General features: G+C 44.7%; 1 long non-coding RNA gene across 1 annotated transcript; it reads left to right on the top strand.

Annotated features, from left to right (window-relative positions):
* The first annotated feature begins 17187 nt into the window (after nt 1-17187).
* LOC118160918 lies at nt 17188-23064 on the top strand. The gene is made up of 2 exons (XR_004747755.1): nt 17188-18568; nt 21851-23064. It is a non-coding gene; the product is annotated as an uncharacterized LOC118160918 (long non-coding RNA).
* The last annotated feature ends 583 nt before the right edge of the window (nt 23065-23647 follow it).

Genomic DNA, 23647 nt, shown 5'->3' with positions numbered 1-23647 from the left:
GAAAGGTGCCTTTTCATGGGGTGACAGGGAACAGGAGCCAAGCTTAGAGAAGCAAATTTATTTCAGTTAAACCTAAAAGAAGCCAGATATTCTTTTGTTTACGTTCACCCGGCCAAGCCACTGTCAGCTGCCCCATTTCTCTTTGAATTATCTCTGACTTTGCTGCAATGCCTTGAATTTACTCTGGTAAATACAGAACTGAGCTCTGGAGGTTTCGTTTCCTGTGTTTTCTGAAGCAAACGAGCCCATGACATGGGGAGCCCCGCGTGTTACCTGCTGACTTAGTCATAAGGTAAGTGAAAAGGTCTGAGTGCTTGCACCCAAGTGCTTGCAGTGACTGTCATCTGCAGGCTGAAAGGGCAGGCGTGATGGCAGGCAGGAAGGGAGGCTGAGGGACAAGGAGACTGAACCCCCTTCGGGTGACACCAGTGTTTATCAAGGACTTCTCTGGCGTTATTGTAATTACCCTAGAGTAAACTGAGCAAACAGAAGATTCAGGCCGAAGTTCGAACCAGCCTGGTCCTACGTGCATTCACCTGGTATGACTGCTCTCACCCCTTGCACCACAAGTTTTATGTCACAGCCATCGCTGCAGAACACCTCCTCTAGCAGGCCTGCACCCCAGCCAGACCTCAGCTTCCTCCTCTCCCCTCCCAACCCTCTCTCACACACACCTCTTCTAGGGCCTGCAGGAGCTGCAGAGAGACAGCAGTTAGGGGAACACACTGATGAACACAAGGCTCATTTTTTGCTCTCAACTGTACCACTTAAAACAAACCTTTTATTTTTTTATTTTTTATTTTTATTTTCTCGCAGCCTGTTTCCTCCTGTTGCTACATCAAGGCAATAAGCAAGCCCTGGCCCTCACAGCGGCTCTGCCAGAACACAAGTGTACTCAGCCACCCTCAAACCTTGTCCACAACTTCAATAAGGTGTGATCGGGTTTCACGGCAGGAAAACAGCCTGCACCTCTCTCTGAAGATGTGGAACTGCTTAAGGGAACGTGATGAACAAGAATGTTTTCCTTTCTCACCATGTCTTCTGAAATCCCACCGGACAATTTGTGGGACGAGGAAAACTCTCCCCTAATTCTCTGAATGTTGTGGCCCATCCCAAACCTTATCTCTCATTAAGAGATTAAAGAGCAGGGGAGGTATTTCTCCACCAAAGGTTTCCTAAAACCCTGTGTAGAAAGCCTCTGCCCCTGTCACTCTCACCAGCTGGGAACCAGCAGTGAAGCAGGAACCCCTAACTGCAGCAGGTTGGATCAGTTCTCCTTCCCACCCCTCCCTGCCCTGGGGCTGCCACCTCTTTCCCCAGCAAGGCAGACTTTCTCCAGCCCTGCCTCGGGTGTCTCGGGTCTGCATTTGCTGGTGCTCCCAGTTCCTGGAGAGTGCTGTAAGGCACTGGGGCTGACCTGCAGAAGAAGCCAGCAGAGGTGGGACACATCCCATGCACCTGGCCTGATGCCGTGCTCCAGATTGGTATAACTCGGTGAGGCTGCTCTTTATCTTCTTTCTTGAAATTTAAGGGGGAAAATGGAGTCTAGAGACCCCCCAGTGCCTTACCAGCAGATGCATCTTCAGCGGGTGCAGGTCTCCAGGATGTCATTGGAATTAATTCCAGCCAAGAGCCTGGCCTCCCACTCTTTAAATGGAAGCAATACTCAAAAGCAGCATAGAAAATAAATGTCCTCTCTTTAGATGTAACAAATGACTGCCCCTTTGGAGATGCTAATGCTGTTTAATTCTTTTGCTCAGTGTCCTGCCAAGGAGTGCAGTACTGGATAATACAAATAAAAAACATTCCTACCCTGAAGGGCTGACAGCTCGAGAGATAGACATACTGCAGACTGGTTTTGTCTGGCAATAAAGAGGTGAGAATGGTTTCACTGGTTTCACGTTCAGTACTTTTACCCGTGACAAAGTGCAGGACAGATTCGGAAATGACTAAGTCCAAGAGAGTTTCTTTTCTGATTTGTTTGTGGAAAAATTATGCCATCCAGTGAATTTAGGAGAGTTCAAATGGGGAAGTAGCTAGAAAGCAGTACTTGGCAAGTGAGAGGAAGACAAACTGTTCAAATCTCCCCACAGGAGGAAAATAACCTTAGAAATTCCCTGTTAAATAGATCAGCAGGTTTTTTTTTCTTTTTTTTTTTTTTTTCCCAAGTGATCCCATTTAAACCACGTGTGCTGCAAACTGCCTAATTTGTTACCCCTGTAACTAAACTCACATAGTTGAACCACATTTTCTAATTTAACCAGAGTATCTGGGAGCAAAGGGCCATTCAACAACTTAAGTACACTTCTGAGGTCAGAGACAATTGACCAAAACATACCTTGCTCTTCTGGCTATGTGAAGCCTGTATTTCTGGCCATGCCTTACCTGAAAAGAGCTCTCAGCTGCACAGATAACTAACAGAGCATCAGTGCTCTGATCTTTTGATTGCATAGCTCTATACATCTGCACAAGCAAACAAGGTACCCAGAGCACTATACCGTAACAGAATTCACACATACCCATGCATAACTCTAGGTTGTGATTCTCTTAGCTATGGGTTATTGCTCTGTAAAAGTTTTCAAGCTTGGGTCCAGATTTATAAATGCTTGTGAAAACTTTGCCTGCTTCGTGCTCAGAACTTGAACAGTAGGGATTTACACCTGCCCGTCACACAGTCCTGGAGATGATATATACTTTTAGCCACATGTTTTTGCAAGCATGACTGCATGGCTATTAACAAAATATTTGCAACATATGTTTTCACAAAAATGAATTACATTTGGTTATCTGTTCAGAGATTTTCATGTGTCACAATCCATCATCAAGCATATATGGTAAATGAACAGGCTAAAAATTATGTAGAAAGCTCTGTATTAAAAGGTTAAACACATGCACAAATACAATCAACTAGCAAATTGATTGCCATGGGATCAATGATTGAGTGTTCTGGTATTTCTAAGAGCCTTCAAATCACACGGACATTCGTACAAATTTACTATGAGTGTGGGATCGGGCCCTACTGCACATTTCTGTGGTGTAAGTCTATTAGGGAAACATAAGAATAAGCAGAGAGTACATGTGCAAATTTTTGCTTTAATCTCTGGGCGGGCATGAACAGTTGGTCATTAGTTAATGATGACATAAGAGCTGGCATTCCTGATAAGCCCACAGTTCCTTCAGGCTTGCTGGAAGGCTGCAATCCTATTAGTCAGATGCTATAAAAGTTGTTTTTTTTAATTATCTTGGAGTCAAGATAACTCTGCCCTTACTGAGCTGCTAGGAGCTCCTCACGGATACTTGTCCAAGGGAAGGATTTGGCCTCCATGTTTTAATTAAGATCATGTTTAGATAACTGGCTAAGCCTGAAAGGCTACAAACCTTTTTCTATGGTACCCACCCAACCTCTTTCCTACTTGACTGTTCCCAGGCTGTATAATCAGACTTGTCTCCTATGTCTTTATCATCCTCCTTCAAGATTCAGGGTTCGTGTGACTTACCTCACATCTCACCCGCAGCCTCACACCTGCCCTCACTGACACACTCGGATTATCTGGAGAAGCAGGGGACCTGAGAACAGCCAGGGGACAGGTCGGTACCACAGTTTGATTGTGTCAAAGTCAAAAAAGACTGTGAGAGGGGATCTCAGGACAGCAAGCTGGCAGACAACCAAGAGGAGTGTGTCAGCTGCTGTGTTTTGTAAACTACCAGCAATCCTTTTGCCACTGTGGATTGCAAAAGCGGCAACGCTGCCAATGTTTATATGCCTTTGGCATCCTGACTAAGAATATTTTAGTTACATCATAGGTATGTGCAATAGGGTTTGTTTTTTGCTAGCTAGCAGGGAGATTTGGGGTAGATGAGAGACATGTGGTGGCACATGCACCTGTGCATCAGAATTACAGCTGGGGCTGCAATGGAACCAAAGGAAGATAGCCTTTTCTTAGTAGTGATTGGGGTAGTAATGGGGAAAGAGGGTATGATGGTCCTCTTAGGTCATAAGCCTAACCAGGAGGGCTGTATTGTTTTGTAGCTTTCTAAAGTACCAAATTTTCAGCAATCTTATGTACCTTTAGACATTATGCTAGATACATATCCGCCTAATTCACTGCCACTGGAAATTTCTTACAGAATAAGAAGAATGTCATTAGCAAAACCTACTGCTTTGGATATATGTTTTACTGTTCTCAAGCCTCCCAAATACCAAATACCAAATACCAAGAGGGTGAGCACAGCTACAACTTTCATGGAATCACAGCATCACAGCATGGCTGAGGCTGGCAGGGAGCTCAGGAGGCCACCTGCTCCAAGCCCTGCCCCATCAGGGCCACCCAGAGCAGGGTGCCCAGGGCCAGGCCCAGGCGGCTTTTGGAGATCCCCAAGGAGGAGACCCCACAGCTCTTTGGGCAGCCTGTGCCAGGGCTCCTCACCTGCACAGCACAGAAGTGCTGCCTGGTGCACAGAGGGAGCCTCCTGGGCTCCACTTTGTGCCCACTGCCTCCTGTCCTGGTGCTGGGCAGGGCCTTGGTCCATCTTAACTGCACCCTCCCTTCAGTTATTTGTGGACATTGATGAGATCCCCCTGAGCCTTCTCTTCTCTGGACTGAACAGCCCCAGCTCTCAGCCTCTCCTCACAGGAGAAATGTTCCAGTCCCTTCATCAGCTTCATGACCCTACACTGGACTCCCTCAGTATGTCCATGCACTGGGTTGGGGGGCAGAACTGGATACAGTACTCCAGGTGTGGCCTCACCAGTGCTGAGGAAAGTACATTTTCTGAAGGGAGAAGTGGCCCCAAGACATTCAAGAGTGAAGTTGGAGGAGATAATAGCTGCATGTATTCTAGGACGGAGGATGGCCCTGGGGAGATGCTCAATTTCTTCCACAGAGGGGAAGATATTCTTCTAACTATGGCTAATTTTACTTTTTCTACATTGTACTGTGCAACAGGATTTTGTGTAGTGTCTCTCCTTTGCTATGGTAGAGCTTGTAGCTAATAGGTGTTACATGAGAGCAAAAGACTATAAAGGAGTTTTTTTTTTTTTGGGGGGGGGGGGGGTTTTGTTTGTTTGTTTGTTTTTTTTTTTTTTTGTTTGTTTGTTGCTTGTTTTTCCTGTAGCCCATCTCTGGAGTTGTGAGATTAAATGCATACTGGGTCTGTTACTGCTGGAGTATGTCCTTGGGTGGGCTAGTTGTCAACAGCGACTCTATCTGAAGAGTATCAAATGGGGTCTCAGTCTAATACCCTACAGAAGTTCAGAAAACTTCCATCAAATTAGCTGAAAACTCAAAATTAGAAAGACCACTGTTTTCAGTTCTAGAATATATGGACAGATATCATAATTTAATTCTTCTACTGTATGTAATTTACAACCCTGAGAGTGGGAACAGAAAGTACAGGTACTCTGCCACTGCTGACCCAGGCAGACCCATCCTCTTCCTAAGCCAAGATCCTACACTAACTTTCAACTCTTTCATATGTAAAAGGGGGTAAGAGGATCCCTATGCCTGACAGACATGAAGTTTAATTACAAGTGTGAGATGCTGAACTACTACGCGAATAAAGTACCTCAGATGATGAGCTGTTGCTATGTCAAGGCTAATGTGATTTTCTCCAGTTTGTCCTGTTCAGTAGGATTCTAAAAGGCAGGAATGTGTTTTTCTAAAACTCTAAGGAATGGTGTTAGAATTCTGTTTGTTGGCATTTCTTTTCTGTAATAGTCTACAGGGCTTTTCCATAAGGGATCAAAGCACCGCTATAGACTTTACTCACCACATCCTTCTTCTTCCCTTTCCTTCTCCTTTGAACTTGAATGTACACTCCACTGCAATATTGTCATAAGTAACAGAAAAATCCATCTGAGCTGGTACTACTTTTACATAATTGAAATTGCAGAGCTGCAGTGTACCACCTTCTCTGGGGAAAAAGATGAATCATCCTAAGGTGGGCACAACACCCTCCAGAATACGAGGTTGGGTCCTAAACTGACAGGTTTCTGCAAGGCAAACTGAACTGTTTAGATCTCATATCCTTCCCACTCCTATTTTATAATAAAATAAGGGTCTTTTCTCAGTTTAATATCTGAGCTTCTTCCCACCTTCTTTGTCACTTTCCTGAAATGGCTGCAATACTAAATGAATCTTTTCAGATATGAGTCGATACTGCACATCACATTTCTTGTTTGCATTCAATGAGGGCCCAGTGGTTCTAGCAAACTTCAGAAGGGATTTCAGATTCTGTAAAATACTTCACATTTCTCTGTACCAAAGTTTTATATTTTTTCCAGGGCCATACAAGCTCATGCTACCTGCCCCATCTGTCTGTCCACATCACTTTCATCTGTTTCTGAATCACGAATGAAGGCTACATGGGCCTCAAAGCTTGTGAGGGGCTCCCTTTGGTTGGGTTTGCAAAACCTGAATTATTTCTCCTCCAGAAATCCCAGAGTGCCTTGTCCCTTTTTCCAATTCCTTACAAAGAGAATTTCCCTTGATAGTGAGAGTGAGGTCTTAGAGGCAGCAACAACATCAGGGACCAAAGTTTCTCACTTTTGCTTTGCAAATTATTTATAAGGAAACAGAGAGGATGCAGAATCTGGAGAGATATTTGCAGCTGAAATTCCTACTTTTGCTCTGCCTTCGCTCTGCTCTAGCTGAGGTTAAAGTCTTATTGGAAGATACTGAGCATTTATTTGGGAAGACTTGAACACTGCTGTTTTTTATACAGCACCACAGAACTTCAACATCTGACTGGAAAACTGCTGAAATTTCCAAATGTGCACTTTGTTTACAAATGACTACTATTGTGACAGTGGTAGAGTTGTGATTTTTCTCCCCTTTCCTTTCTGCTTGTCCAGTTTAGCAATACATCTAGTATACTTATTTCTGGAGGGAATGGGAAAAGGTGTCTCTAAAACTGTCTCTGCTCCTGAGATGGGACAGGGGTGATATCTGTGCTACTCTACTGCATTGCACATTCATGCTCCATCAGGGAACTTTCAGACCTTACTGCCTGCATGAGACATACAGCAGTCTGTTCATAGCATCAGTTGTGTTCTGTTCAGGTTAAACTCAGGTTAAACTCCAGCAAAATGTTGTATCCATTCCTGTGTTGATCCCTGTCTTTCGTTGTGTCTTCATGCTCAGAATAGATACCTATTATTTTTTTCTGTGCAGGACCAGAGCTTCTTTGTGAAGTGCTGGTGACTGAAAAGTCTGCCAGAAGGATCAGTTAGCAGTGGTTCAGAGTTGAGCAGGAATGAGTGCTCAGCTCTAAGAAATGATTACTTTGTGACCAGCTATCGTCTTCTAACAGATAACAGCAGATCTGTTCTTTGTTCCTGGTCTCTGCGAATATATGGCAGCTCCTGCTACTCAGCTGGAAATCACCAAATGGCATCAGTGCCCTGGTGCATGGTCTCCTTGTCTAGGGTCATGCATTCATCAGTGACTAGAAGTGATGTTACTGAGCAAGGAAAAAGTAATTTCATAGCTGGGAAATAAACTGTTAGTAGAGATTTCTCCCTAATGATAGGCAGCTAAATGTTTGCTTATATCCTTAAGCGAAAGGTTTAAGAACACATTCAGTATGCTAGTTACTGTTTTTTACAAAAAAAAAACTTCAAGCTTTTATTATTATTATTATTTTTAAAACCTCCAACTTCTTTAACCCCAAGAATGATCTGTGACTGTGAATGTTCTATGGTAAAAACATGTTAATGGGGGAAAGGGAGATTTGCCTTTATAATTTAAAATTCTGTACTGAGGAGAGGAGGAAAGCATGAATGTACTCTCCAAAGGCAATTATTTTCTATGCAGGTTGCAGAAATGATCCTGAAACCCTTTCTGAAAACAGAACGTGAAAGAAGCCAAAAAGGCATGATCCCAAAAAGGACCTACAGACATAATATGGCATGTAACTGAAATGTAGGTGCCTAAGTGCAAAACTGCATACCTGAAGGAGTCCGCCTCATCTTGTATGTCATAAACCTTACTTTAATATTCTTCAGCTGGCTGAAACTGTACTCTGGCTCATGCCCAGAAACACCTCAGTCTGGAGGAAACTGCGTAGGGCGATACCTATCCCATCTCTAACCCAGCAACTATGCATGCAGTGCTTATTTCCCCAGGGAGATCTGTGGTGCTAAGTATTGTCATGGCACATCTGGCTTGTAGGAAGCAAACAGAATGAAGTAAAAACCTTACTTTTCTCTTAAGACTTGGCAGGAGAAGGTGGCAGGGGCAGGCACCTTCTATACAATAGCCTACTGAGTTGCAGCATTTATTCACGAGGCTCTGCCAAAGTGTCTCAAATCCACACTTTCCCAATAGTAGCCAGTCGACCAAATTAAAAACTAATTTGGGCAGAAAAGTGCATATGGCACGCCTGTTGTTAAAGCTGCTGCAGTGTGAAGTCAATCAGTCCAGAAGGGAGGAATGAACTTATGCCTGACTTATTAGACTAGAAACTGGGGCACTCACCCAAGAGACAGGAATTCTGGGTTCAAGTCCCATCTGTGAGAGCTGCTAAGGTATATCTAACCCAAGATGTGTTCAATGTATAACGGGGAGCACCTCTCTCCTAAGAGCCATAGCTACTAGGCCTGTTTTCTCTTGATGACCTAACACATCTTGTATTTTTATCTGGGCTAGCTCAGAGCCTGGTGGGTAGCACACCTCATATAGGACAGTGGAAATATGAGTTTGTGTCCCCTCATGCAGAGCATACTCATTCAGAACTAGTTCTGCTAAGTCCTAGGTGAAAAGGTTATTTGCCCTGAGTGAAACAGTGACCGCTCTTCAAATTCTGCAAGGCAGAGATGTTTACCTTCAGGGGAGGAGGTGAAATTACAGGTCCCAGAAAGCATGCAGTGCCTAAATTTCAGAAAGGGGTCAGATTTAAAAATAACCCTGTGGTCACTTTTCTTTGCTTAATAGGATTTGGCATCTCTTCTACTCAACACAATGGCTGTTTGGGGATCACCCAAATGTGTCTACAGAACATTATACCCAAGGACACTGTGCCTAGCCCAAGCAGCTTAAAGAAAAAAGAGCTTGATTTTGATTTGACACTATGAATAAAGCTGATAGTAATTTGGTGGCAAAGACTAAATGATCTAAGAGGAATGAGGACCCGTGGGAAGAACACAGTAGCCCTATAAACAGAGATCTGGTTTGGTAAGTCTGTATGTATGGCTCAGTGTGGAGATATCAATCAATGCTGGCACAGGGTGTGGAAGCTCCAAGTGTGTTGGAGTTTCTTTCTGTAGTGCCATCTTAACATGGCTGTCTACTTCTGAGAGCAAGCTTAGTTGTGCCATGTCCTAAATGCCCTAAATGATGTGTTTTCTGAAGTCTGGGAACCCTGACGGAGAGATCAATTCTTTCTTCACATCATCATCAGTTCAAGTTAATGCAGTCAGAGCAGTACAAATCGGAGGAAATTCTAGTCCACAGTGTCTTAGGGACGCTCCAGTTATCAACCAAACAAGAAAGCAGTGTACCATCAGAAATAAATTTGTTTATATATATATATATATGTGACCCTCTATGTTATTCTTTACTTCTGCAGTATTTTTCTTACATTTTCCTGAAAGCAGAACAATTAGTAACATGGGTGGCATTTGTTTGCTGCTACATGGTTATAGAAAAGGTGCCAGAGCCCCGTAATAAATTATTTCTCTGAAACATTAAATATCTGGACAACTAACTGCTGATGATTTTCCATGCACAGATGGAAGCTGAAGAAGAGCAGATCTGTGGGGTCTGAATCTCATGCAACACAAAAGAAGTCTTTTCATGGTAGATGAAAACACCCTGCAGTGTTTGAAATTAATTCCTTTGGATCAGGGGGAATCAATTTTGGTCAAATTGCCTTCAATCAAATGACTAATGTTTTTGTTAAAAATCTCATTGTCCGTCTTGAAGAGAGATGTTGATCTGGATAAGCTATGCTGAGCTTCCCTGTGCCCCCACACTGCTCATGGCTTGAGAAAACTCTTCAGAAAAATATCCCATGCAGCATATTATTATGTTATCATGTGTTAGCACATCTCATTCAGAGCTACGCAATTTGATTTTAAATTGCACATAAATCTTCAACTAAATATAATCCAGATTTCATATTGTTTTATTATTCTCTTCCTCTATACCTCTTTCCAGAGTGTGTTCAAAAAGACACTTTTTCATTCCTCTATCATGAGCATGCATTATACTCAGGGTTACACTTTGGGATCTGGGATGGGTGGTGTTTCTTTCTTCTGAAATCTGTTTGGTTGGGGGAGTTGTGGTTTCTTAACTCTCTAAAATTCAATATCAGGGCAACACTACATCTCTTTATCTGATCAAATTTTGATGTGGCATTAGGTAAAAAAAAAATATGCCATTATGCGCCTGAGATTTAAAGAAAAAATTGCCTCTGCCCAATTGTTATGTATGCTATTTTTGTGTGCAGGTCTTCTATTAGATGTGCCGGGGTTTGCTTCGGTTAATAAGGAAGGGATTATGTGAAAGATAAGTTGATTATTCAATAATTCCCCAGGAAAAAAAAAAAAAATCCGAAGCAAATTCAGGTAATAAACACCATCTGTGTAGGGAAGAACAGTCTGTGAATGGATGTGGTAAATCTCTCATATGTGTGTGTGCAATATGTTCTACATGTCACAAAGCTGAGGCAGTCAGGTCCACACACTAAGCCAAAAGCCTTCCACCCCAGCCTACACCCAGGCAAGAAGCACATGAACTTACCATGGACACCCAGTGCTTTATTTCCAGATAATTCTTCGGGCCAAGGAGAGAGTAAGCAGTGACTTTTGCATGTCTCTGAGTACTGGTGAGCTCCATTCTTTTCTTCTTTGCTAGCCCAGCTCACCTGAAGATTTCTTCTCCAGCTTTGCTTTGGCTAATTGTAGTGATTTTCTTGCTTCTCCGAATAGCTTCTCACACCTCTGTTTTGGTTGCACCATGGGTAAGGTTCTTTTAGAAGACTTTTTACATTGGTTTTCTTTTCTGCTTCTTCATATATATTTTTTTCTAAATATACATATCCAGTGGGAAGCTGGTGCCAGGATTTGGCTTTGCAGTTTCTTCACATGAGCTATACAACAACAAGGAGGTGCTCCAGACTGAATTTTCCAATGTCTTGGTGTCCACTGGTGGTTTCACTGTTTCACTGCTGGGCTGTCATGTGGAGAATCTCCACTGTTTTGTCCCTTGGTTAATTACACTGTTGGTAGCCTCCAAACTGTGGCCATGATGGTTAGGGGAGTCAGACCGTGACCTGTGGATTACACTAGGTCTTGTGCTTTAAAGGGCTCCCTAAAGTGCTACCTGCCCTGACTGCAGTGCAGTGTAACACCTTTTTAGCCCACCAACATTAGCCTATGCATGCCACAATAAGCTCTGGTGCTGCACAATGCACAGCACTCACCCACAAAATTTTAAGAAAGCATTATTTATTCTTATGCAGAACATCTACAAAGAACATAGATAATGATGTAGTGACACTTGCAACGTTGTACCTTACTACATCAGAAGTAAACAATGGAGAATTGGGCCCTTGATCTTTCATGTAATGCCTTGTTGAGTCCAGACTTAGTACCACAATCAACTTTATACTGCACATGTGGTTAGAGCGTATGAAACACTTTACTGCTTTTTTAAAGCTGCTTTCTCCAAGGTAACATTACAGTATGAAACACAGAATGTTTGGATACATGTCTTTGAGTGATTTTTCCAAATGCTCAGGAAGTTGATATAAATTTTCTTTAAGGCTTGGCTGTCTTCCTTCTTTTGATTGAAGTTAATAATTGGAGACAATATTTCCAAAGAACTGAATGTGAAACTGATTCCAACTTGCTAGTAACACAGAGAAGAGGAAAGATTTGAAAACTGAAATGTCATAAGATTTTTTTTTTATCAGTGTGGCAAACTCTTTTTGAACTGATACCTTATCGAGGGTTTAAAAAGCATAGTGATAACAAGCTCATCACATAGACATTTTCAGGATTAATAAGTTATCGTAAGACTGTCTGCATTATCTCCACAATTCAGTTCACCAAGCTTTCTGCATCTGAACATTTTGGAGAGGCTTCAAATGGTTTTCAAGGGGGGATTTTAAAATTCAGAGCATGCCATGACGAAGGGTAGGTTTTCTACAATGGTTTTGAGGTGACCAAGTAACCTACCGACTTGCACTATAGTACACAGTTCACGACATACTGTCCTCATGAATCACTGAAATTGCTCTTTCCAGTCATGCCCAAGGCTCTCCTCCTGCCTTCCTTCACACCGCTTTCTTTACCTCTCTCCAAGAGCCGCTTTTATCACCCTGACTCACACAAGACACTAGCTAACAAATGCTTTCCAGCATTTGGGGAAAGGTGATTTCTCTTGTCTAAACTCACGTACACCCTTGGAGGCAGTAGGAATCCTAAGAGCCTCCTGACAGCGGGATAAGAATTAGGTATGCTGGGCTCACCATTTGCTATGCTAGCACCTCCATTCCCTCCTTTTTCCATTATTATTTGTTAGGGTTTTGTGCACTTCTCTTTGAATTGTAAGATTTTGAGGGAAGAAGACAGGTTCTTACTGTGTGCTCATCTCCAGCCTAGCAGGGTGGGCCTGTGATACCAGAGCTATCTGTGGCAGTGAGCGGCTAGTTGTTTGGGGGTATTTTAAGGGGTGTTGTAGATGCAAGTGCTGCACCAAATTCCCACATAACAGGGGACTGAAGAAGCAGGGGGCACTACAATAATTTCCACTTCCTCTCCACCCCGATTTTCATTTAGCTCCCAATGAATGAGCCAGCATGGGGTTAAGGGTCCTAATTCCTTTTCTGTAATGGGCTTCAAAAAAGGGTAAGATTTTTTTTGCCTTGAAGAATGCCCAAGACAAATGAACAGGCCAAAGATTTTCCTTGGGGTGATCCAGGTTCTCACAGGAAAAAAATGGGCTGTGTGGTCACCTAGTGTAAAGCAAATAAAGATCCTCCTGAATAGATTGTATTTATGTTAACTAAACATAGCAGATGGTGTATACTGTGGATATCTAGCACATGGAAGAACTCCTCATAATGCCTTTCCTTTCTTTTCTCTCTTGATTCCAGGTAGATGCGAAGCAATGACCTGTGTTATGCTGAAATGCTCATTTCTTTCCTTAAAATGGCTGGGTGTGTAACAGTGAGAGCGGTGAGAACAGTTACTTCAGAGGAAGGTGTATTCCCTCCAGCACTCCTGTGGCTTTGTCTGGAGCCACGCTCTCAGGTGCCTGCCTGCTGGGCCAGGCTGCTGCCCGTGACAGGCTGTGTACAGCCCATCCTCAGCTAGGATGTGTTAATGACGTTATTGGCACTGACATAGCTGCATTGGCAAATGCCTTTCATAAATTCAGCCTGTGAGCCCTTTCAGAGCAACAGGAAGGGGAAAAAGGCAGGTTTGGGTGTAACCACAGAAGAGGTTGAGAAGATGACTAGCAGGACACATACATGAGCAGGAAGAGGCCAGCACGTGAGGTTTTCTGGGGATGTGTGTGGGGAAGGATGCTTGGGCAGATACTACAGGCAGAGAACAGCCCTGCCTGCCAGCCACAAGAAGCTTTGAGGAATGGAGGTAGGAAGAGGTGGTGATACCTTCAGGAGGCTCTGAGTTACTGCAGCAATGGTGACCCAGGCCCTGGGCTCAAGCAGTCAGCACCTCTCTCTGCCTGAAGTGGGAAAATGTGGAGGAGGACTTTCCATCCAGACATCCCAGGGCACTCTGCAGAATAGGCTGGCCCTGCTAACTCAGTTTTGCAGAGGAGAGGTCTAACTGGAGCACAGCTGTGTCATTTGCTAAGGGCCGGCAGCAGTACAAAAGCAGGGACCTGCTCTCCTCCCGCTCATGTACCACTCCCTGCAGAGGCCTTATTCTCTAGCAGAGCACAGAAGAAACTTAGAGAGAAACTGGTGGAAGCAGGATGGCTGAAGAAGTGATGTTGGAAAGGAATTTCTGGGGTTGTCTGTGCTCTCCACTGGGTGGAAAATGGAGGGCCCAGCCACACACTGCGTTGGAGGTCAGGCCCTGACACCCCACTGGGAACAAACTGAGCTCAGCGTGCAGGTTTAACTTCCCAGCAGCATCCCTGAACAGATCGTGGTGTGGATGCTTCGTGCACATGCTGCAGGTGAGCTACCAGCAGGCAGGTACACAGACAGGGGAGATGTCAGACAGCTCATGCACCTTAACCCAGGGCTCAAAGCAGTGCTTCAATGAAAAGTGCAGAGAAACAGCTCGGAAGAGCCAAAGGAAACAGCGAGAATTTGGATGCACAGAATTGCTGCTCTTCCATCCTCCCTTTTCCCTGTTCTTGAGCCCCGCACACTTTCTTCAAGGGAGCGCACTCGTGGGCAGCTCGGAGAGCATTTGCAAACATCCCCCCCTCCCCCTCGCCTTTCTTTTTATTGCCTCGCTTCTACCTGTAATGAAAAAAGGTCCCCGCTGTGGTCAGACTTTGTGTTGTTTGATTTCAGCACGGATCGCGGTGATGAGGGCTTACCACCGGCCTTTTGTGTGTGTTTAACGCTACAGCTGCCGGGGTGAAGGGAAAACTCAACAGACTAAGCAAGACGATCTAAATACTAATAAAGTCTAGGGGTGATTGGAATGGGAAAGCCCACAATCCAGGTAATTAAGCTGTAAAGCCCACTGGGGAAGGGCTGTCACCAAGTCATCTGATGTGGGATGAAGACCAAAGCACAGCGTGATTCTTTGTCTCTTAATCCCCTCCTCCGCTCCCCAGCATGTTCTTATTTCCCTATAAAGTCTTTATACGAAAGGTGGAAAAAAAATGATTTAAAAAAATCCTGAAGGATAAATCTTGTAATTCAGAGCCCTGAACAGCTGGTAGTTTAAAGCACAGAACAGCAGTTTAGTGATTAATTTACCTCTTTAAAATGCTGAACAATACAACGCAATAAAATATAAAATTTCATTTTGTATGGCCTCCTTCAAACCGCCTGTATCCTGGAGTGCTGTCTGAAGTTAAAGTGCAGCTACAGAGTTAAATAATCGGTAATACCAGAAGGGAGAGGTGTAAAGAGAAATGTGCGAGCAATAGAAAGACCTGCTCTTCAGGAACCCCCCTCCAGCCCATTTAATTTTACTGAAAGAGAGTAGCCTTAGCGATATTTTTTTTTACATATTGATGGATTTTCGCCTCGCGTGCCCTTTCCCTCTCCTTCCATCTCGCACAAGCGTCTCCACGCTGCTCCTGCTGCTGCTGCTGTTGACACTCCCTGGCGGCACCAGCGTGCAGCTGATACCGCCGCAGGCGATCTGAGGCTGGAGAGCTGCCAGATCCCCGCTCTGCCTCTTCCCCTGCCTCGTCATTAAACGTTACCTCCGGTGGAGGGTTTGCTCCCTGGCCACCACCAGAGGAGGTGCTGCCCTTTTGTCCCGTCTCCACGTGCGGAGGATTCCGGCAGCCCGCCGTGTATTCGCATCGGCGATTTGTGGCCTGTCTGGAGACACCGAGGGATGAAGTTCAGCCCTCCTGCAGAGATAGCTGTGACTGACATGCCAGCGAAAGGGAGCGCGTGTGCGTGCGGGTGTGTGTTTGTACGTAGGGAAGAGAGAGATAAGAGAGGTGGAGGGGAAATTGGGTGGATAATGAGTTTGGTTACGGGGAGAATTGCATTAGCGTGAGGCATACGTGGGCAAATTCATCCCCGGCGTAACATCGCCGAGCTCCCTGAGACAACATCAGGGATTCATTTTTGCCCACAAAAATCAGAAGCCAGCCTAGCCCCATTTGTCAAATGCAGCACAAAGCAGAGACTTGAGGAGCCCCGTCTGGGGTGGGGGTGGAGGGTTCTGCATGTTTTGGGAACCCTTCGTGTCTGCAACATTCAGGCTTCCTGAAGTAATGCGCTGCTTGTCTGTGTTTTTCTTCTTCCACTGGGTAATAATAAGGGAGTTAGTTAGCAGACAGATGCTAAACCTGCTCTTACTGCATTTAGCATTTCAGAATAATGAATAGATTTGCAAATGATGTTTCAAGGCTGCTTCTTTTTCAAACAATGACATCGCTAATGTTCCCAGATCTTTTGACTTCGCAATTGTCTTCTTCTAACAGTAAAATATTACAATTAGCTTTCCGGGGAGGGCAGAGGGGAAAAGTCATTTTTAAGTAATTTCAAGAAATGTCTTTTATAGGGAGGAGTATGTGCTGGTAAACAATCTGCCTGAACTCCCTGTCGAGTCACACCATGCTGGTGGCACTGCTCTGTATTTACAACTGAGCAGCTTGGGAGCCGCCCTTCCGACTTTCGTGGAGCGATTCCTTCTCCAGTGGGCTTTTACCCAAGCGCCAGCGAGCCCAGGCTCTGCTCCTGACACCACAAAGCAAGGCTGCCAGCTTAACACGCAACATGGAATTTGTCAGAACTCTTATGTATTCAGCGCAAAAATCTTGACAAATCTCATCCCGGGGTTTTGAAGGTCACCCTCCCCAGAGCCAAGCGTACGATGCTGCAGCCAGCAGCTCAAAAGGCACCTTGTGCTTTTCAAAACCTGACTGGTGCTTGCTGCTCCTGCTCTCGCTCCCTCTCTCTCTGCTAACCGATCTTTAATATGGATCTAATTCTGACTACATTGCAGAGCGGCGAAATCACATTAGGCAGCGCAAGGAGACTCGCAGCCCCTTCAAGCATGATAAACTTGTGATTGCTTCCCCGAAGCTCTAATGAGCCCGCGTGGGCTGGGCGTGATGGAGAGCTGGCAGCCCGGCTGCGTGCGCTGCAGAAGGGGCTGCACCACCTCCTCCTTCGGCTTGCTGTCTGAAAAGATGCTTGTAAACGCCTTGAGCATAACCCAAAGAGCAGGAGAGCGCAGCTTTCCCCTCCCGCACCGTGGCTGGGTGGGCAGAAAGAGCAGTACCAGCAGAGACCCTCGCCTTGCCTTCCTTTTCCCTTCCCTTGCCTTGCTCTCTCGGGGACCCTGCCACCGCTGCAGGGAGCAGAGCGCAGGGCTTCGTGGCACTTGCGGGCCAGCCAGGCCGAAAGGTTGCTGCAGAGGTGGGATGACTGAACGATTGGTTGGCACAGAACAGCGCTTATCTCTTTAAGAAATGGAAATGAGGTCTAATTAGCATATACTGGTTGCAATTAGCATATAAGTCCCGTTCAGGGACTTGGAGGAAGGAAAAGGACCAAGCAGCAACTTAATGGGATTTTATTAGACAAAATTAGCCACCACTGAACAGTCATAAAAATATCTAAATTATTAGTAGCTCGGCAATTTATCGTGAGAGCTTCCTGGACATGCTAATATCTATTGGATCTGCATCGTGCCTGCTAATCACAAAAACAAACTGTGGGACAAGTATAATCTATCTGCTGTGTGTTGTTATGCTATTGCAGGCACGGTATGACGGCTTTATACAAATATATACGTGTGCGTGCGTGTGACTTGGTTTGAGGGGTACGTTTTGGCTAACGCCTTATGAGCTATGTAAATAGGATACGTCTGAGCAGAAATGATGAACTGGTCGCTGGAGAAACGATCTCACCTGCAATATGGGGGAGAAGAGGGAGCTGAAACATACAGCTTTTGTTGAGTCAGAATGAAATGCAAAGCCCCTATGGTCATGGCAATCAGGTGCACTCAGAGTCCAAAAGAAAAGCCTTTCTGTGTAAGATGATGTTCTCTAGAGACAAAAAGGATTCTAAAAAACACTCAGATGTATGTATTTTTAACAGAATCATGCTTTCCTTCATCCTCGCACAGGTTTAATGCTCTTTTTAACGAGCACAGACTACAGTATCTACTTTAGGTGGGGCCCAGTCTTTGTCTCTGTCTCTAAATGTGATCAGCTGGGGATGGATGCTATGGAGGCGATGTGGTGAAGAACCAACATTTTTAATTTATAGTGAGAGGTCAGGCAGGCTGACCCAAGGTGGGATCTAACAGAATGTTTGCTGTGAAGATAGGAAAAATCCCAATGATAAGAATAATTGTATGTCTCTTTCCAAGCTCCTTGCTCAGTGTTTGAAGAAAGAAGTAGTTCCTGTGAGCCTTTTCTATTGAACACCTACCAAAGTGGGACTTCTGTGCTGGGTCCAGCAGAAACTTATCTAACCAGTAGTTCTGGGTACTGTGGCACTGGGAGTGGCATGGCCCCAAGGATTCTCCTCCTTACCTTTTTATGAAGCAGTGTGAAATTGTCCCAAACATTACAAGGAGCAGCTTGATCTCTTGATACGTGGCTGTGTGTTCACTGCAGGTAGGACCAAAGGACAACGGGGGGAACACAGTAGTGCACTCTTTAGGGGTCAGGTTCCTAGTGTTTATTTATAAGAGCTGCATGTTGTCATGTTATATATGTGCGTAACTCTATATAAAAGGTCAGGTTTGTTTTAGGTTGGCAGAAGAATTGTAGAGGCTAATTTAACATAAGCTAAGATTAGAAAAAAGAAAAAAAAATAAAACAGATAAAAGTAATCTTAAATGGTTGGTATAGCTCAACCTGCCACCCATTTTGGAATAGGATTTTGAACAACTTCTACATTTCATCTGTTTTAATATGTTCAGAGCACGGTGAGTGTCTCTGAAATGTTGACTGTGGTGCCTGATGAGGAGCCCAATTTACATATTCTCAATTTAATCTAAAGTAGGTGCTAATTGATTACTGCTGAATGTCAGCACGCTCTGATTATCTGTTCAAGATGCTCTGGAAAAAGAAAAAAAAATCTACAACCCGGAGCTGCAAGTACAAAGAAGGGGGTTGAATTCAGCACACCATGGAAAGACTGTTTACTCTTTTACCTGATATTACGTAAAGGTTTTAATTATCCAGGCCAGAAGCTGCTGAGTGACTACTGCTTTACCATGTCCTTCCACAGCAAGTGAGACAAATACAGGATTGTCTTTGCTTTCTGACCTGGATGATTTTTTCTCAACTTAGACATCTTTTCTAGAGTTTTTTTTTTCCCCCATCTCATTTCAATGCTGTCCTGAACAGCTTCAGATTTTAAACCTGAATTTCCTTTCCCTGACTTTGAAGGCACAGTGTGAGGTTAGAGAAGGAAGGTTGACCTTACGTCCAGCGTGCCATGCTGAATTTCGGGAGTCTGTAGTTAATTCCAAAAAGCTGTCTGTAGTTAATTCCAACCCTCCATTCAACTTGGAGCAAATCCCATGTCTTCTTTAAATCTCTGATTCCTCTTTCATGACTCAGCTGTCTCTTCTTTGTAGGTAGCAAGGAATGTCTCCCACAACGTAGGTATATGAGGCTTATCATAAGAAAGCCTCAATATTTAGCTGGAAACACGTAGGCTGATGTTATACGACCAATCAGACAGTCCTGTACAGGTTCATTACAGCTTCCTGACCCTCCTACCTCATCCTGGGACTCTTCTCTTCTACTGAGACCCAAGCTTTTAAAGGCTGTAGTTTTTTGGGTTTGGTGAGCTTTCTTAACTGGGCACCAAGCCCAGCATTAATTTGTTTACATGCTTTGTAGCATGCCAGATTCTGTACCTGGAGGTAGGTATATATCTTTTATTTAAATAAATACCTACACTCTGCATGTGCAATAAATCACCAAGAGAAAAAAATAAATAATAATAATAATAAACTGATCTAGACGTAGTGAAGAAATGCTCTCTTAGTGTTCCCTTTTTTTCTTTTTTTCATTTTCCCTTTTTTATTTTTCCTTTTTGTGGCTAGCTACAATTAAGTAGCGAATTGCTGTTTCTTTGGGTCACGGTAGGATTAATCAACAACACCCCAGCGAGGCCATTTTTTCCTGGCTCAGTGTTGGCATGTGGGGCTATTTCCCCAGTAGAAGTGCCTTCCAGTTTAAATGCTGTCATGCAGAAAGCTTTTTCTTCATGCATGCTCTCCCCCTGTGGTTTCCACAGGAGCTCTGCCCTCCAGCTTTTCCAATTCAGCATTCACGGTATGAACTTGTGTGTTTGGGAAGCTGCCAGGGGATGGGGAGCTGAGGCAGCAGCCAGCGCCGTGTGGAAGTGTTGGGTTTTTTATTACTTTTGAGCAGTTAATCTCCATTAGATTGCCCAGCTCCTGTTATGCATCTCTGGTATGGATAAAGGACTGGGTAGGAAATGCTGTCATTAGGAAATTTCCCTTTCTGTTCTGGCTGTTAAGGTCTGAATGCTTAAATGCTGTTTAGGTCTTTCACATAGTGGCTCTAAAACTATTAAGACTTTTTTTTTTTTTTTTTTTTTTTTTTTCTCCTTAATCCTGCTGTACTTCTGCCTCCTGCCATGCATGCATTTCTGATGTGCTTTGCTCTAACCCAAACACTTGTCTCTGCTTCCAGCTCTTCATCTCCCCTAGACAGAACAACCCAAATTGCTTAGAGCCCGGTGAAAGTACTGCTGCATCCCTAAGTCCAGCAAAGTAATCAGCTCTGACCCTGTCTGCAGCTGCCCCCCATTTCTCCCCCAAGGCAGGTTTTTGCATCCTATCACCACCTTACAGCCTGCTCGCTCATTCCTCTTGGCATCCCCAGCTCCCTGTCACGTTGCTGTGCTTCCATGGTGTCCAGGTGGTATGGGGGCCCGCTTCCACCTTGCCCCTGGCCAAGACATCAGGGCTGGGTTTTCCCCAGGGACACAAGGCACAGAAATGCCTGTGATGATGTTGTTCCCATCCCTGCTCAGCTAGGGTCACCAGGAGAGAAGGACAAGCCATCCCTCACCAGGAGGGACACCTACACTTGGCAACGGCCTTTGGTTCTGCTCTCCTCTTGCTACCAGAAGCACAAAGCCAGCGGCTGGTGGAGTTGGGAGAGCAGAGAGAAGAGCAGAGGTGAGGGCTCGGTAGTGATTCTCCGATACTCTCCCCATCCTCATCTCCATGCCTGCTCCCCTGGGTGACCTGCCTGAGTCTGGAGACTGCATCTTTGGAGGGACCCCAGAGAAGGAAGTGCTGGGCCTGTGACTCTGGCCATAGGGGCAGAATGGCCCCATGGGCTGGGGGAGCCCTCCTGCTTCCTCTGTGCTCCCAGCCATGAGGAGTGTGCTGCGAAGGTATGCATCCTCTTCCTAAAGCCATTTTCCTACCTTCCTTCTGGATCTTATTCCCCTTTAGCCGGGACATCTCAACAGGCCCTGTGCAGCATCCTGCGTCCTCCCTTTGTCTTGGCAAGGCGATGTCTCCACATGCTGCCACACCTCTCTTTTCATTTGTTCCTTTTCTTTCCATCCCTTTTCTTTCCCCTTCTCTCTCTTTTGCCTCTTACATGCCCTTCTCCCAGCCTCCTTAACCCCCCGACGACTCCTCTTTTCTCCCTGCTGCATCCAAGCACATCCCCTCTCTTCCCCCATGGCCAGCACCCCCCGTATCCTCTCGTGTTTGGACCCCTTTGTTCCTACGGTTGTCTGTCAGCGAGGCCTTCATTTTGAAAGCAAATCAAAGGCAGTCTGTTGTGAGAAAATGGAGAAGTGGTGAAATTACTGGCAATAAGAGGAAACTGAGATTAGAAAAAGGCATTTATTTTTCTCTCTCTCTTTTCCTTTTTCTGTTTGTGCCAGAGAAATATGCTGTGTAGATTCTTCTTTTCTCATCGTAGGAAAGACCAGTTCCTATTTTATCACAGGGAAAAAACAATCCAATAAAAATGGGAGCAAGCTATATATCGCGATTGTAAAATGCTGCATTAGAAGAATTAATACAAATTTCAATGCCTAGGTGATGATTTCAACAAAATACCAGGCAGGAATTGCTGGAAAGCATAATTAATAATTAGTTATTATCCTATAACTATCACAATAATTAATGTGCAGTGTTTTGCTTCACCAGTCTTTTTAAAAAAATATTTGATTATTTCTGCCTTCGCGGTGTGAATTTCAGGTGGTGAAAATGAGTTGCTTTGCACCGGTAGATCTACTGAATATGCAATGAACAATCCCGCAGCAGCCAGGAGCACCAGCCAAGACGGAAGATGAGACGGTGAGCTGGGAAACAAAGGTGAAGGAGAGAGGCAATGAAAGCAAAGCGCTCCGTACGATAGCTAAAATACAAATCTCCGGAGACTTCGAGATATTGCATGAACATCAATTTCGCATGCCTATTGTCTGAGTGGTATTAGTGTGTGTAGGACTCCCCGCCCCCGTCTCTCCGGGCGAGGGGAGCATCATGGCAAATCAAGAGATGGCATAATTGAATCAGCTCCATCACATGATGAGGTTACAGACCGGACTGGACGAGGCACTGAAATGACCACGTATCACGAGCACCTGGGCATCCCCCCACCCCGAAATTACTTCTGCGAGAAAAGGATGCGAGTTTTAAGCTGCAGCGGGAGACAACCTGGTCGTGGGTTTCATTAGTGGTCCCTTTTGCCATCTGTGAGACTTCATGGCTAAGAAGCCAGACGAAAGAGCTTTCTAGAAAATTCTTCAGAGAAAATACAACTCAAAAATGCGAGTCATGCTTAGGCTGTTTATGGAGAGTTTATTTTGTGCTTAGGAGTAAAACAAAATGCCAGTCGTTCACAGCTGTTTGCACTGTGAGATAACACACAAGTCAGAGCACACAGCCGCAGGTTGGAGGGGTACCGCTCCCATCCCTCGCTCCCACATAAAAGTTGACAATTAGTTTTTACTGCACATACATGAAGGGAGATACATGCTTTGGCCTCTGTGTGAAAGCAATAATTCTCTTAAATTGATGTGTCAGCGAACTAAAACTCAATATTTTTTTCGCACAGTGTATTTTGCAGTCAGAGGACCTTCACTAATCGGAATAAAGCAATTTGGCTCCCTGTCATTGCTCACTGAAAACATATGAGCTGGTTGGCACGTATGGCCTCCCAGATTTATCAGTGTCTCCCATCTAGTGCATGGGAGGTTCAGGGCTGCAGCTCAGAGAGGAGTGAATTTTTATGAATGCTTTTTTCCCCTCCCTGAGAATTCCCAGAGCTAGATTTATTCCTCAGTTTCAGAAATGTTTTATTTATTGTCCGTATCCCATATCCTCTTTAGGTCAAATCGAAGTCATATTTTACATTTTTGATTTGTATTGCTATGTCTTTATTGCTTTGCTCATTTAAGAAGAAAAAAAAAGACACCACAACCCCAAATCTGGGAGAAACACTATTCCCATAGCTCTCTTTTCCTTTATCATGAGAGCACTGCGATATGAACACACACAGCTGTCCTTCCAGAGGAACCTGCATAAAAAGGATTTGCTGCATCTTCTGTCAGGTTCACCAAGGGCCAGCTTTGGTGTTGTGTCTTTGTCATGCTGCCTTTGAGGAAGCCCTCACCTCGCTCCCAGCTGGCCTGGTGCAGCTTACACCAGTGCTCTGCCAGGACAGGTGGGATACCCATGTTTTACAACCAGCCTGTGCAGCCTGATGGCACCAAAGTGTGCCCTTTTGTGTCACTGGTACCATGCTATACTACTATAGTAACACTATACTGTGTGTCTGGACAGCTCTGCCAGCGTTTGCTGATGACTGAACTGAAAGCAGCACGGCTGGGGCAGCGCTCCCTGGGGTGAAGCAGTGTGGTTGGGTTCCCATCCCTCCCTGGCAATGCACACCGCCTGGCACGGGGCTAGGACCAGCGCTGTTGGCACCATCGCAGTGATGTTCCTGTGTCCGTTCTGATGGCACCAAAGGCCTTGTTCTTGTCCTCTATAAAT

The sequence above is a fragment of the Oxyura jamaicensis genome, chromosome 1 (genome assembly GCF_011077185.1).
Source record: "Oxyura jamaicensis isolate SHBP4307 breed ruddy duck chromosome 1, BPBGC_Ojam_1.0, whole genome shotgun sequence".
NCBI lineage: Eukaryota > Metazoa > Chordata > Aves > Anseriformes > Anatidae > Oxyura > Oxyura jamaicensis.
The sequence above is the reverse complement of the archived record's forward strand: the minus strand, read 5'-3'. Positions and strand labels throughout refer to the sequence as shown.